Source organism: Schistocerca nitens, chromosome 12 (assembly GCF_023898315.1).
Source record: "Schistocerca nitens isolate TAMUIC-IGC-003100 chromosome 12, iqSchNite1.1, whole genome shotgun sequence".
Taxonomy (NCBI): Eukaryota; Metazoa; Arthropoda; class Insecta; order Orthoptera; family Acrididae; genus Schistocerca; species Schistocerca nitens.
Genome location: NC_064625.1, coordinates 199424466 through 199438807, shown reverse-complemented (window position 1 = coordinate 199438807; position 14342 = coordinate 199424466).

The following is a 14342-nucleotide window of genomic DNA, read 5'->3' as shown; positions in this document are numbered from 1 at the left end:
CTTGCCTCCAAAGGTCTAGTGCTGCCTCGGGCACCTTATGGTCGTTCTTCTGTGAGTCTAGATTTACGAATCCGACGCAATACTGACAGTTAATTGTAACGTTCAGAGCCTCTTAATGACAATGGAACACACAAATTGCGTCGCGATTCAATACATCGTCCTCCAGCCGAATTGTCTCGAAGGGTCTAGTGCTGCCTCGGGCGCCTTATGGTCGTTCTCCTGTGAGTCTAGATTTTCGAATCCGACGCAAAACTGATAGTTAATTGTAACGTTCAGAGCCTCTTAATGACGATGGAACACACAAATTGCGTCGCGATTCAATGCATCGTCCTCCAGCCGACTTGTCTCCAAGGGTCTAGTGCTGCCTCGGGCACCTTATGGTCGTTCTTCTGTGTCTAGATTTTCGAATCCGACGCAAAACTAACAGTTCATTGTAAGGTTCAGAGCCTCTTAATGACGATGGAACACACAAGTTTCGTCGCGAATCAATACATCGTCCTCCAGCCGACTTGTCTCCAAGGGTCTATAGCTGCCTCGGGCACTTTATCGTCGTTCTGCTGTGAGTCTAGTGTTTCGAATCCGACGCAAAACTGACAATTAATTGTAACGTTCAGAGCCTGTTAATGACGATGGAACACACAAATTGCGTTGCGATTCAATACATCGTCCTCCAGCCGACTTGTCTCCGAGGTCGTAGTGCTGCCCCGGGCACCTTTTGGTCGTTCTCCTATGAGTCTAGTTTTTCGAATCCGACGCAAAAGTGACAGTTAATTGTAACGTTCAGAGCCTGTTAATGACGATGGAACACACAAATTGCGTCGCGATTCAATACATCGTCCTCCAGCCGACTTGTCTCCGAGGGTCTAGTGCTGCCTCGGGCACCTTATGGTCGTTCTTCTGTGAGTCCAGATTTTCGAATCCGACGCAAAAGTGACAGTTCATTGTAAGGTTCAGAGCCTCTTAATGACGATGGAACACACAAGTTTCGTCGCGAATCAATACATCGTCCTCCAGCCGACTTGTCTCCAAGGGTCTATAGCTGCCTCGGGCACTTTATCGTCGTTCTGCTGTGAGTCTAGTGTTTCGAATCCGACGCAAAACTGACAATTAATTGTAACGTTCAGAGCCTGTTAATGACGATGGAACACACAAATTGCGTCGCGATTCATACATCGTCCTCCAGCCGACTTGACTCCAAGGGTCTAGTGCTGCCTCGGGCACCTTATGGTCGTTCTTCTGTGAGTCCAGATTTTCGAATCCGACGCAAAAGTGACAGTTAATTGTAACGTTCAGAGCCTGTTAATGACGATGGAACACACAAATTGCGTCGCGATTCAATACATCGTCCTCCAGCCGACTTGTCTCCGAGGGTCTAGTGCTGCCTCGGGCACCTTATGGTCGTTCTCCTGTGAGTCTAGTTTTTCGAATCCGACGCAAAACTGACAGTTAATTGTAACGTTCAGAGCCTCTAAATGACGATGGAACACACAAATTGCGTCGCGATTCAATACATCGTCCTCCAGCCGACTTATCTTCAAGGGTCTAGTGCTGCCTCGGGCACCTTATGGTCGTTCTGCTGTGAGTCTAGATTTTCGAATCCGACGCAAAACTGACGGTGAATTGTAACGTTCAGAGCCTCTTAATGACGATGGAACACACAAATTGCGTCGCGATTCAATACATCGTCCTCCAGCCGACTTGTCTCCAGGGGTCTATTGCTGCTTCGGGCACCTTATGGTCGTTCTCCTGTGAGTCTATTTTTTCGAATCCGACGCAAAACTGACAGTTAATTGTAACGTTCAGAGCCTCTTAATGACGATGGAACACAAAAATTGCGTCGCGATTCAATACATCGTCCTCCAGCCGACTTGTCTCCAAGGGTCTATTGCTGCCTCGGTCACCTTATGGTCGTTCTCCTGTGAGTCACGTTTTTCGAAAGCGATGCAAAACTGACAGTTAATTGTAACGTTCAGTGCCTGTTAATGACGACGGAAAACACCATTTGCGCGCGATTCAATACATCGTCCTCCAGCCGACTTGTCTCCAAGGGTCTATTGCTGCCTCGGGCACCTTATGGACGTTCTCCTGTGAGTCTAGTTTTTCGAATCCGACGCAAAACTGACAGTTAATTGTAATGTTCAGAGCCTGTTAATGACGATGGAACACACAAATTGCGTCGCGATTCAATACATCGTCCTCCAGCCAACTTGTCTCCGAGGGTCTAGTGCTGCCTCGGGCACCTTATGGTCGTTCTCCTGTGAGTCTAGTTTTTCGAATCCGACGCAAAACTGACAGTTAATTGTAACGTTCAGAGCCTGTTAATGACGATGGAACACACAGATTGCGTCGCGATTCAATACATCGTCCTTCATCCGACTTGTCTCTAAGGGTCTAATGCTGCCTCGGGCACCTTATGGTCGTTCTCCTGTGAGTCTAGTTTTTCGAATCCGACGCAAAACTGACAGTTAATTGTAATTTTCAGAGCCTGTTAATGACGATGGAACACACAAATTGCGTCGCGATTCAATACATCGTCCTCCAGCCGACTTTACTCCAAGGGTCTAGTGCCGCCTCGGGCACCTTATGGTCGTTCTTCTGTGAGTCCAGATTTTCGAATCCGACGCAAAACTGACAGTTAATTGTAAGGTTCAGAGCCTGTTAATGACGATGGAACACACAAATTGCGTCGCGATTCAATACATCGTCCTCCAGACGTCTTGTCTCCGAGGTAGTATTGCTGCCCCGGGCGCCTTTTGGTCGTTCCCTATGAGTCTAGTTTTTCGAATCCGGCGCAAAACTGACAGTTAATTGTAACGTTCAGAGCCTCTTAATGACGATGGAACACACAAATTGCGTCGCGATTCAATACATCGTCCTACAGCCGACTTGTCTCCAAGGGTCTAATACTGCCTCGGGCACCTTATGGTTGTTCTCCTGTGTGTCTAGATTTTCATATCCGACGCAAAACTGACAGTTAATTGTAACGTTCAGAGCCTCTTAATGACGATGGAACACACAAATTGCGTCGCGATTTAATACATCGTCCACCAGCCGACTTGTCTCCAAGGGTCTATTGCAGCCTCGGGCACCTTATGGTCGTTCTCCTGTGAGTGTAGTTTTTCGAATCCGACGCAAAACTGACAGTTAGTTGTAACGTTCAGAGCCTGTTAAAGACGATGGGACACACAAATTGCGTCGCGACTCAATACATCGTCCTCCAGCCGACTTGTCTCAGAGGTCCTATTGCTGCCTCGGGCACCTTATGGTCGTTGTCCTGTGAGTCTAGTTTTTCGAATCCGACGCAAAACTGACGATGATTTGTAACGTTCAGAGCCTCTTAATGACGATGGAACACACAAATTGCGTCGCGATTCAATACATCGTCCTCCAGCCGAATTGTCTCGAAGGGTCTAGTGCTGCCTCGGGCGCCTTATGGTCGTTCTCCTGTGAGTCTAGAATTTCGAATCCGACGCAAAACTGATAGTTAATTGTAACGTTCAGAGCCTCTTAATGACGATGGAACACACAAATTGCGTCGCGGATCAATGCATCGTCCTCCAGCCGACTAGTCTCCAAGGGTCTAGTGCTGCCTCGGGCACCTTATGGTCGTTCTTCTGTGTCTAGATTTTCGAATCCGACGCAAAACTGACAGTTAATTGTAAGGTTCAGAGCCTCTTAATGACGATGGAACACACAAGTTGCGTCGCGAATCAATACATCGTCCTCCAGCCGACTTGTCTCCAAGGGTCTATAGCTGCCTCGGGCACTTTATCGTCGTTCTCCTGTGAGTCTAGTGTTTCGAATCCGACGCCAAACTGACAATTAATTGTAACGTTCAGAACCTGTTAATGACGATGGGACACACAAATTGCGTCGCGATTCAATACATCGTCCTCCAGCCGACTTGTCTCCGAGGTCGTAGTGCTGCCCCGGGCACCTTTTGGTCGTTCTCCTATGAGTCTAGTTTTTCGAATCCGGCGCTAAACTGACAGTTAATTGTAACGTTCAGAGCCTGTTAATGACGATGGAACACACAAATAGCGTAGCGATTCAATACATCGTCCTCCAGCCGAGTTGTCTCCGAGGTAGTATTGCTGCCCCGGGCACCTTTTGGTCGTTCTCCTATGAGTCCAGTTTTTCGATTCCGGCGCAAAACTGACAGTTAATTGTAACGTTCAGAGCCTCTTAATGACGATGGAACACACAAATTGCGTCGCGATTCAATACATCGTCCTACAGCCGACTTGTCTCCAAGGGTCTAGTACTGCCTCGGGCACCTTATGGTCGTTCTCCTGTGTGTCTAGATTTTCATATCCGACGCAAAACTGACAGTGAATTGTAACGTTCAGAGCCTCTTAATGATGATGGAACACACAAATTGCGTCGCTATTTAATACATCGTCCTCCAGCAGAATTGTCTCCAATGGTCTATTGCTGCCTCGGGCACCTTATGGTCGTTCTCCTGTGAGTCTAGTTTATCGAATCTGACGCAAAACTGACAGTTAATTGTACCGTTCAGAGCGTGTTAAAGGGACACACAAATTGCGTCGCGACTCAATACATTGTCCTCCAGACCACTTGTCTCAGAGGTACTATTGCTGCCCCGGGCACCTTTTGGTCCTTCTCCTATGAGTCTAGTTTTTCGAATCCGGCGCAAAACTGACAGTTAATTGTAACGTTCAGAGCCTGTTAATGACGATGGAACACACAAATTGCGTCGCGATTCAATGCATCGTCCTCCAGCCGACTTGCCTCCAAAGGTCTAGTGCTGCCTCGGGCACCTTATGGTCGTTCTTCTGTGAGTCTAGATTTACGAATCCGACGCAATACTGACAGTTAATTGTAACGTTCAGAGCCTCTTAATGACAATGGAACACACAAATTGCGTCGCGAATCAATACATCGTCCTCCAGCCGACCTGTCTCCAAGGGTCTATTGCTGCCTCGGGCACCTTATGGTCGTTGTCCTGTGAGTCTAGTTTTTCGAATCCGACGCAAAACTGACAGTTAATTGTAACGTTCAGAGCCTCTAAATGACGATGGAACACACAAATTGCGTCGCGATTCAATACATCGTCCTCCAGCCGACTTGTCTTCAAGGGTCTAGTGCTGCCTCGGGCACCTTATGGTCGTTCTCCTGTGAGTCTAGATTTTCGAATCCGACGCAAAACTGAAGGTGAATTGTAACGTTCAGAGCCTCTTAATGACGATGGAACACACAAATTGCGTCGCGATTCAATACATCGTCCTCCAGCCGACTTGTCTCCAGGGGTCTATTGCTGCTTCGGGCACCTTATGGTCGTTCTCCTGTGAGTCTATTTTTTCGAATCCGACGCAAAACTGACAGTTAATTGTAACGTTCAGAGCCTCTTAATGACGATGGAACACAAAAATTGCGTCGCGATTCAATACATCGTCCTCCAGCCGACTTTTCTCCAAGGGTCTATTGCTGCCTCGGTCACCTTATGGTCGTTCTCCTGTGAGTCACGTTTTTCGAAAGCGATGCAAAACTGACAGTTAATTGTAACGTTCAGAGCCTGTTAATGACGACGGAAAACACCATTTGCGCGCGATTCAATACATCGTCCTCCAGCCGACTTGTCTCCAAGGGTCTATTGCTGCCTCGGGCACCTTATGGACGTTCTCCTGTGAGTCTAGTTTTTCGAATCCGACGCAAAACTGACAGTTAATTGTAATGTTCAGAGCCTGTTAATGACGATGGAACACACAAATTGCGTCGCGATTCAATACATCGTCCTCCAGCCGACTTGACTCCAAGGGTCTAGTGCTGCCTCGGGCACCTTTTGGTCGTTCTTCTGTGAGTCCAGATTTTCGAATCCGACGCAAAACTGACAGTTAATTGTAACGTTCAGAGCCTCTTCATGACGATGGAACACACAAATTGCGTCGCGATTCAATACATCGTCCTCCAGCCGACTTGTCTCCGAGGGTCTAATGCTGCCTCGGGCACCTTATGGTCGTTCTCCTGTGAGTCTAGTTTTTCGAATCCGACGCAAAACTGACAGTGAATTGTAACGTTCAGAGCCTGTTAATGACGATGGAACACACAAATTGCGTCGCGTTTCAATACATCGTCCTTCATCCGACTTGTCTCTAAGGGTCTAATGCTGCCTCGGGCACCTTATGGTCGTTCTCCTGTGAGTCTAGTCTTTCGAATCCGACGCAAAACTGACAGTTAATTGTAATTTTCAGAGCCTGTTAATGACGATGGAACACACAAATTGCGTCGCGATTCAATACATCGTCCTCCAGCCGACTTAACTCCAAGGGTCTAGTGCTGCCTCGGGCACCTTATGGTCGTTCTTCTGTGAGTCAAGATTTTCGAATCCGACGCAAAACTGACAGTTAATTGTAAGGTTCAGAGCCTGTTAATGACGATGGAACACACAAATTGCGTCGCGATTCAATACATCGTCCTCCAGACGACTTGTCTCCGAGGTAGTATTGCTGCCCCGGGCGCCTTTTGGTCGTTCCCTATGAGTCTAGTCCGGCGCAAAACTGACAGTTAATTGTAACGTTCAGAGCCTCTTAATGACGATGGAACACACAAATTGCGTCGCGATTCAACACATCGTCCTACAGCCGACTTGTCTCCAAGGGTCTAATACTGCCTCGGGCACCTTATGGTTGTTCTCCTGTGTGTCTAGATTTTCATATCCGACGCAAAACTGACAGTGAATTGTAACGTTCAGAGCCTCTTAATGACGATGGAACACACAAATTGCGTCGCGATTTAATACATCGTCCTCCAGCCGACTTGTCTCCAAGGGTCTATTGCAGCCTCGGGCACCTTATGGTCGTTCTCCTGTGAGTGTAGTTTTTCGAATCCGACGCAAAACTGACAGTTAATTGTAACGTTCAGAGCCTGTTAAAGACGATGGGACACACAAATTGCGTCGCGACTCAATACATCGTCCTCCAGCCGACTTGACTCCAAGGGTCTATTGCTGCCTCGGTCACCTTATGGTCGTTCTCCTGTGAGTCACGTTTTTCGAAAGCGATGCAAAACTATCAGTTAATTGTAACGTTCAGAGCCTGTTAATGACGACGGAAAACACCATTTGCGCGCGATTCAATACATCGTCCTCCAGCCGACTTGTCTCCAAGGGTCTATTGCTGCCTCGGGCACCTTATGGACGTTCTCCTGTGAGTCTAGTTTTTCGAATCCGACGCAAAACTGACAGTTAATTGTAATGTTCAGAGCCTGTTAATGACGATGGAACACACAAATTGCGTCGCGATTCAATACATCGTCCTTCATCCGACTTGTCTCTAAGGGTCTAATGCTGCCTCGGGCACCTTATGGTCGTTCTCCTGTGAGTCTAGTTTTTCGAATCCGACGCAAAACTGACAGTTAATTGTAATTTTCAGAGCCTGTTAATGACGATGGAACACACAAATTGCGTCGCGATTCAATACATCGTCCTCCAGCCGACTTTACTCCAAAGGTCTAGTGCTGCCTCGGCACCTTATAATCGTTCTTCTGTGAGTCCAGATTTTCGAATCCGACGCAAAACTGACAGTTAATTGTAACGTTCAGAGCCTCTTAATGACGATGGAACACACAAATTGCGTCGCGATTCAATACATCGTCCTCCAGACGTCTTGTCTCCGAGGTAGTATTGCTGCCCCGGGCGCCTTTTGGTCGTTCCCTATGAGTCTAGTTTTTCGAATCCGGCGCAAAACTGACAGTTATTTGTAACGTTCAGAGCCTCTTAATGACGATGGAACACACAAATTGCGTCGCGATTCAATACATCGTCCTACAGCCGACTTGTCTCCAAGGGTCTAATACTGCCTCGTGCACCTTATGGTTGTTCTCCTGTGTGTCTAGATTTTCATATCCGACGCAAAACTGACAGTTAATTGTAACGTTCAGAGCCTCTTAATGACGATGGAACACACAAATTGCGTCGCGATTTAATACATCGTCCACCAGCCGACTTGTCTCCAAGGGTCTATTGCAGCCTCGGGCACCTTATGGTCGTTCTCCTGTGAGTGTAGTTTTTCGAATCCGACCTAAAACTGACAGTTAATTGTAACGTTCAGAGCCTGTTAAAGACGATGGGACACACAAATTGCGTCGCGACTCAATACAACGTCCTCCAGCCGACTTGTCTCAGAGGTCCTATTGCTGCCTCGGGCACCTTATGGTCGTTGTCCTGTGAGTATAGTTTTTCGAATCCGACGCAAAACTGACGATGAATTGTAACGTTCAGAGCCTCTTAATGACGATGGAACACACAAATTGCGTCGCGATTCAATACATCGTCCTCCAGCCGAATTGTCTCGAAGGGTCTAGTGCTGCCTCGGGCGCCTTATGGTCGTTCTCCTGTGAGTCTAGATTTTCGAATCCGACGCAAAACTGATAGTTAATTGTAACGTTCAGAGCCTCTTAATGACGATGGAACACACAAATTGCGTCGCGATTCAATGCATCGTCCTCCAGCCGACTTGTCTCCAAGGGTCTAGTGCTGCCTCGGGCACCTTATGGTCGTTCTTCTGTGTCTAGATTTTCGAATCCGACGCAAAACTAACAGTTCATTGTAAGGTTCAGAGCCTCTTAATGACGATGGAACACACAAGTTGCGTCGCGAATCAATACATCGTCCTCCAGCCGACTTGTCTCCAAGGGTCTATAGCTGCCTCGGGCACTTTATCGTCGTTCTGCTGTGAGTCTAGTGTTTCGAATCCGACGCAAAACTGACTATTAATTGTAACGTTCAGAGCCTGTTAATGACGATGGAACACATAAATTGCGTCGCGATTCAATACATCGTCCTCCAGCCGACTTGTCTCCGAGGTCGTAGTGCTGCCCCGGGCACCTTTTGGTCGTTCTCCTATGAGTCTAGTTTTTCGAATCCGGCGCAAAACTGACAGTTAATTGTAACGTTCAGAGCCTGTTAATGACGATGGAACACACAAATTGCGTCGCGATTCATACATCGTCCTCCAGCCGACTTGACTCCAAGGGTCTAGTGCTGCCTCGGGCACCTTATGGTCGTTCTTCTGAGTCCAGGTTTTCGAATCCGACGCAAAAGTGACAGTTAATTGTAACGTTCAGAGCCTGTTAATGACGATGGAACACACAAATTTCGTCGCGATTCAATACATCGTCCTCCAGCCGACTTGTCTCCGAGGGTCTAGTGCTGCCTCGGGCACCTTATGGTCGTTCTCCTGTGAGTCTAGTTTTTCGAATCCGACGCAAAACTGACAGTGAATTGTAACGTTCAGAGCCTGTTAATGACGATGGAACACACAAATTGCGTCGCGATTCAATACATCGTCCTTCATCCGACTTGTCTCTAAGGGTCTAATGCTGCCTCGGGCACCTTATGGTTGTTCTCCTGTGAGTCTAGTTTTTCGAATCCGACGCAAAACTGACAGTTAATTGTAATTTTCAGAGCCTGTTAATGACGATGGAACACACAAATTGCGTCGCGATTCAATACATCGTCCTCCAGCCGACTTTACTCCAAGGGTCTAGTGCTGCCTCGGGCACCTTATGGTCGTTCTTCTGTGAGTCCAGATTTTCGAATCCGACGCAAAACTGACAGTTAATTGTAAGGTTCAGAGCCTGTTAATGACGATGGAACACACAAATTGCGTCGCGATTCAATACATCGTCCTCCAGACGTCTTGTCTCTGAGGTAGTATTGCTGCCCCGGGCGCCTTTTGGTCGTTCCCTATGAGTCTAGTTTTTCGAATCCGGCGCAAAACTGACAGTTAATTGTAACGTTCAGAGCCTCTTAATGACGATGGAACACACAAATTGCGTCGCGATTCAATACATCGTCCTACAGCCGACTTGTCTCCAAGGGTCTAATACTGCCTCGGGCACCTTATGGTTGTTCTCCTGTGTGTCTAGATTTTCATATCCGACGCAAAACTGACAGTTAATTGTAACGTTCAGAGCCTCTTAAAAACGATGGAACACACAAATTGCGTCGCGATTTAATACATCGTCCTCCAGCCGACTTGTCTCCAAGGGTCTATTGCAGCCTCGGGCACCTTATGGTCGTTCTCCTGTGAGTGTAGTTTTTCGAATCCGACGCAAAACTGACAGTTAGTTGTAACGTTCAGAGCCTGTTAAAGACGATGGGACACACAAATTGCGTCGCGACTCAATACATCGTCCTCCAGCCGACTTGTCTCAGAGGTCCTATTGCTGCCTCGGGCACCTTATGGTCGTTGTCCTGTGAGTCTAGTTTTTCGAATCCGACGCAAAACTGACGATGAGTTGTAACGTTCAGAGCCTCTTAATGACGATGGAACACACAAATTGCGTCGCGATTCAATACATCGTCCTCCAGCCGAATTGTCTCGAAGGGTCTAGTGCTGCCTCGGGCGCCTTATGGTCGTTCTCCTGTGAGTCTAGATTTTCGAATCCGACGCAAAACTGATAGTTAATTGTAACGTTCAGAGCCTCTTAATGACGATGGAACACACAAATTGCGTCGCGGATCAATGCATCGTCCTCCAGCCGACTTGTCTCCAAGGGTCTAGTGCTGCCACGGGCACCTTATGGTCGTTCTTCTGTGTCTAGATTTTCGAATCCGACGCAAAACTGACAGTTAATTGTAAGGTTCAGAGCCTCTTAATGACGATGGAACACACAAGTTGCGTCGCGAATCAATACATCGTCCTCCAGCCGACTTGTCTCCAAGGGTCTATAGCTGCCTCGGGCACTTTATCGTCGTTCTCCTGTGAGTCTAGTGTTTCGAATCCGACGCCAAACTGACAATTAATTGTAACGTTCAGAGCCTGTTAATGACGATGGAACACACAAATTGCGTCGCGATTCAATACATCGTCCTCCAGCCGACTTGTCTCCGAGGTCGTAGTGCTGCCCCGGGCACCTTTTGGTCGTTCTCCTATGAGTCTAGTTTTTCGAATCCGGCGCAAAACTGACAGTTAATTGTAACGTTCAGAGCCTGTTAATGACGATGGAACACACAAATTGCGTAGCGATTCAATACATCGTCCTCCAGCCGAGTTGTCTCCGAGGTAGTATTGCTGCCCCGGGCACCTTTTGGTCGTTCTCCTATGAGTCTAGTTTTTCGATTCCGGCGCAAAACTGACAGTTAATTGTAACGTTCAGAGCCTCTTGATGACGATGGAACACACAAATTGCGTCGCGATTCCATACATCGTCCTACAGCCGACTTGTCTCCAAGGGTCTAGTACTGCCTCGGGCACCTTATGGTCGTTCTCCTGTGAGTCTAGATTTTCATATCCGACGCAAAACTGACAGTGAATTGTAACGTTCAGAGCCTCTTAATGATGATGGAACACACAAATTGCGTCGCGATTTAATACATCGTCCTCCAGCAGAATTGTCTCCAAGGGTCTATTGCTGCCTCGGGCACCTTATGGTCGTTCTCCTGTGAGTCTAGTTTATCGAATCTGACGCAAAACTGACAGTTAATTGTACCGTTCAGAGCGTGTTAAAGGGACACACAAATTGCGTCGCGACTCAATACATTGTCCTCCAGACCACTTGTCTCAGAGGTACTATTGCTGCCCCGGGCACCTTTTGGTCGTTCTCCTATGAGTCTAGTTTTTCGAATCCGGCGCAAAACTGACAGTTAATTGTAACGTTCAGAGCCTGTTAATGACGATGGAACACACAAATTGCGTCGCGATTCAATGCATCGTCCTCCAGCCGACTTGCCTCCAAAGGTCTAGTGCTGCCTCGGGCACCTTATGGTCGTTCTTCTGTGAGTCCAGATTTACGAATCCGACGCAAAACTGACAGTTAATTGTAACGTTCAGAGCCTCTTAATGACAATGGAACACACAAATTGCGTCGCGAATCAATACATCGTCCTCCAGCCGACCTGTCTCCAAGGGTCTATTGCTGCCTCGGGCACCTTATGGTCGTTGTCCTGTGAGTCTAGTTTTTCGAATCCGACGCAAAACTGACAGTTAATTGTAACGTTCAGAGCCTCTAAATGACGATGGAACACACAAATTGCGTCGCGATTCAATACATCGTCCTCCAGCCGACTTGTCTTCAAGGGTCTAGTGCTGCCTCGGGCACCTTATGGTCGTTCTCCTGTGAGTCTAGATTTTCGAATCTGACGCAAAACTGACGGTGAATTGTAACGTTCAGAGCCTCTTAATGACGATGGAACACACAAATTGCGTCGCGATTCAATACATCGTCCTCCAGCCGACTTGTCTCCAGGGGTCTATTGCTGCTTCGGGCACCTTATGGTCGTTCTCCTGTGAGTCTATTTTTTCGAATCCGACGCAAAACTGACAGTTAATTGTAACGTTCAGAGCCTCTTAATGACGATGGAACACAAAAATTGCGTCGCGATTCAATACATCGTCCTCCAGCCGACTTGTCTCCAATGGTCTATTGCTGCCTCGGTCACCTTATGGTCGTTCTCCTGTGAGTCACGTTTTTCGAAAGCGATGCAAAACTGACAGTTAATTGTAACGTTCAGAGCCTGTTAATGACGACGGAAAACACCATTCAATACATCGTCCTCCAGCCGACTTGTCTCCAAGGGTCTATTGCTGCCTCGGGCACCTTATGGACGTTCTCCTGTGAGTCTAGTTTTTCGAATTCGACGCAAAACTGACAGTTAATTGTAATGTTCAGAGCCTGTTAATGACGATGGAACACACAAATTGCGTCGCGATTCAATACATCGTCCTCCAGCCGACTTGACTCCAAGGGTCTAGTGCTGCCTCGGCACCTTTTGGTCGTTCTTCTGTGAGTCCAGATTTTCGAATCCGACGCAAAACTGACAGTTAATTGTAACGTTCAGAGCCTGTTAATGACGATGGAACACACAAATTGCGTCGCGATTCAATACATCGTCCTCCAGCCGACTTGTCTCCGAGGGTCTAGTGCTGCCTCGGGCACCTTATGTTCGTTGTCCTGTGAGTCTAGTTTTTCGAATCCGACGCAAAACTGACAGTGAATTGTAACGTTCAGAGCCTGTTAATGACGATGGAACACACAAATTGCGTCGCGATTCAATACATCGTCCTTCATCCGACTTGTCTCTAAGGGTCTAATGCTGCCTCGGGCACCTTATGGTCGTTCTCCTGTGAGTCTAGTCTTTCGAATCCGACGCAAAACTGACAGTTAATTGTAATTTTCAGAGCCTGTTAATGACGATGGAACACACAAATTGCGTCGCAATTCAATACATCGTCCTCCAGCCGACTTTACTCCAAGGGTCTAGTGCTGCCTCGGGCACCTTATGGTCGTTCTTCTGTGAGTCCAGATTTTCGAATCCGACGCAAAACTGACAGTTAATTGTAAGGTTCAGAGCCTGTTAATGACGATGGAACACACAAATTGCGTCGCGATTCAATACATCGTCCTCCAGACGACTTGTCTCCGAGGTAGTATTGCTGCCCCGGGCGACTTTTGGTCGTTCCCTATGAGTCTAGTCCGGCGCAAAACTGACAGTTAATTGTAACGTTCAGAGCCTCTTAATGACGATGGAACACACAAATTGCGTCGCGATTCAACACATCGTCCTACAGCCGACTTGTCTCCAAGGGTCTAATACTGCCACGGGCACCTTATGGTTGTTCTCCTGTGTGTCTAGATTTTCATATCCGACGCAAAACTGACAGTGAATTGTAACGTTCAGAGCCTCTTAATGACGATGGAACACACAAATTGCGTCGCGATATAATACATCGTCCTCCAGCCGACTTGTCTCCAAGGGTCTATTGCAGCCTCGGGCACCTTATGGTCGTTCTCCTGTGAGTGTAGTTTTTCGAATCCGACGCAAAACTGACAGTTAATTGTAACGTTAAGAGCCTGTTAAAGACGATGGGACACACAAATTGCGTCGCGACTCAATACATCGTCCTCCAGCCGACTTGTCTCAGAGGTCCTATTGCTGCCTCGGGCACCTTATGGTCGTTGTCCTGTGAGTCTATTTTTTCGAATCCGACGCAAAACTGACAGTTAATTGTAACGTTCAGAGCCTCTTAATGACGATGGAACACAAAAATTGCGTCGCGATTCAATACATCGTCCTCCAGCCGACTTGTCTCCAAGGGTCTATTGCTGCCTCGGTCACCTTATGGTCGTTCTTCTGTGAGTCACGTTTTTCGAAAGCGATGCAAAACTGACAGTTAATTGTAACGTTCAGAGCCTGTTAATGAAGACGGAAAACACCATTTGCGCGCGATTCAATACATCGTCCTCCAGCCGACTTGTCTCCAAGGGTCTATTGCTGCCTCGGGCACCTTATGGACGTTCTCCTGTGAGTCTAGTTTTTCGAATCCGACGCAAAACTGACAGTTATTTGTAATGTTCAGAGCCTGTTAATGATGATGGAA